A 2,528-nucleotide genomic window follows, 5' to 3' on the forward strand; every position below is an offset into this window, starting at 1 on the left:
TAGCTTGCCCTATGTGGAAGAGGGCATACAAGACAAAGTATAGTTCTCCCCTGGTCCACGCTGCTTCGGCGGTCCTGGGTAAGATAGTTAATTCTAGCTTGCCCTATGTGGAAGAGAGCATACATGAACCAAGAACGAAGGTTATGATCGAGGAATGATTCGACAACTAACCGATGGTATGAAATGTGAAGAATTCAAGCAAGCACACAATCAAGTCATCACTTGGGCATGCTCGATAGCCAACCCTATGACATTAACCTAGTAGAGCATGCGAAAACCAATATATATGTAAACGATGCCCCTCCCTAGTTCAGCGCTTCAACCAAGTGATGACTTCAGAATGGCTAAATCAAATCGGTTCAAAACATACCATCGGTACCCTATTGAAACACACAAGTCGATATCAAACCTCATGATTGTGTAGTCCTCCACTGGTCCACACTGCTCCGGCGGTCCTGGGTAAGATAGTTCATTCTAGCTTGCCCTATGTGGAAGAGGGCACATTACTCAATACTGTGGTGTTATGAACAAAGTATAGTCCTCCACTGGTCCACGCTGCTTCGGCGGTCCTGGGTAAGATAGTTCATTCTAGCTTGCCCTATGTGGAAGAGGACTCAATACCCTACCTGTTGAGCTTGAAACAAAGTCATCACTTGGGCATGCTCATATTGCCATACAATATTCCATTATCTACTAATGAGCATGCAGCTATATGATTATAACCTGTAAACGATTACCCCGCCGTAGTTCAGCGCTTCAACCAAGTGATGACTTCAGTATGGCTAGTGTGTGAAGTATAAAGTATAGTCCTCCCCTGGTCCACACTGCTTCGGCGGTCCTGGGTAAGATAGTTAGTTCTAGCTTGCCCTATGTGGAAGAGGACACCATACTTAATACTGTGGTGTAATGAACAAAGTATAGTCCTCCACTGGTCCACGCTGCTTTGCAGTCCTGGGTAAGATAGTTAGTTCTAGCTTGCCCTATGTGGAAGAGGGCATACAAGACAAAGTATAGTTCTCCCCTGGTCCACGCTGCTCCGGCGGTCCTGGGTAAGATAGTTAATTCTAGCTTGCCCTATGTGGAAGAGGACTCAATACCCTACCTGTTGAGCTTGAAACAAAGTCATCACTTGGGCATGCTCTATAGCCAATCACATGACATTAACCTAAGAGAGCATGCAGCGTATTATCCCAATGCAAAGTAAACGATAGACTCGCCCTAGTTCAGTGCTTCAACCAAGTGATGACTTCAATTTGGCTAGTGTGTGAAGTATAAAGTATAGTCCTCCCCTGGTCCACACTGCTTCGGCGGTCCTGGGTAAGATAGTTAATTCTAGCTTGCCCTATGTGGAAGAGGACACCATACTTAATACTGTGGTGTAATGAACAAAGTATAGTCCTCCACTGGTCCACGCTGCTCCGGCGGTCCTGGGTAAGATAGTTTATTCTAGCTTGCCCTATGTGGAAGAGGGCATACAAGACAAAGTATAGTTCTCCCCTGGTCCACGCTGCTTCGGCGGTCCTGGGTAAGATAGTTAATTCTAGCTTGCCCTATGTGGAAGAGAGCATACATGAACCAAGAACGAAGGTTATGATCGAGGAATGATTCGACAACTAACCGATGGTATGAAATGTGAAGAATTCAAGCAAGCACACAATCAAGTCATCACTTGGGCATGCTCGATAGCCAACCCTATGACATTAACCTAGTAGAGCATGCGAAAACCAATATATATGTAAACGATGCCCCTCCCTAGTTCAGCGCTTCAACCAAGTGATGACTTCAGAATGGCTAAATCAAATCGGTTCAAAACATACCATCGGTACCCTATTGAAACACACAAGTCGATATCAAACCTCATGATTGTGTAGTCCTCCACTGGTCCACACTGCTCCGGCGGTCCTGGGTAAGATAGTTCATTCTAGCTTGCCCTATGTGGAAGAGGGCACATTACTCAATACTGTGGTGTTATGAACAAAGTATAGTCCTCCACTGGTCCACGCTGCTTCGGCGGTCCTGGGTAAGATAGTTAGTTCTAGCTTGCCCTATGTGGAAGAGGGCATACAAGACAAAGTATAGTTCTCCCCTGGTCCACGCTGCTTCGGCGGTCCTGGGTAAGATAGTTAATTCTAGCTTGCCCTATGTGGAAGAGAGCATACATGAACCAAGAACGAAGGTTATGATCGAGGAATGATTCGACAACTAACCGATGGTATGAAATGTGAAGAATTCAAGCAAGCACACAATCAAGTCATCACTTGGGCATGCTCGATAGCCAACCTCATGACATTAACCTAGTAGAGCATGCGAAAACCAATATATATGTAAACGATGCCTCCCTAGTTCAGCGCTTCAACCAAGTGATGACTTCAGAATGGCTAAATCAAATCGGTTCAAAACATACCATCGGTACCCTATTGAAACACACAAGTCGATATCAAACCTCATGATTGTGTAGTCCTCCACTGGTCCACGCCGCTTCGGCCGTCCTGGGTAAAATGGAACATTCCAGCTTGCCCTATGTGGAA

Source organism: Anopheles ziemanni (genome assembly GCF_943734765.1).
Source record: "Anopheles ziemanni chromosome X unlocalized genomic scaffold, idAnoZiCoDA_A2_x.2 X_unloc_18, whole genome shotgun sequence".
Classification (NCBI taxonomy): domain Eukaryota; kingdom Metazoa; phylum Arthropoda; class Insecta; order Diptera; family Culicidae; genus Anopheles; species Anopheles ziemanni.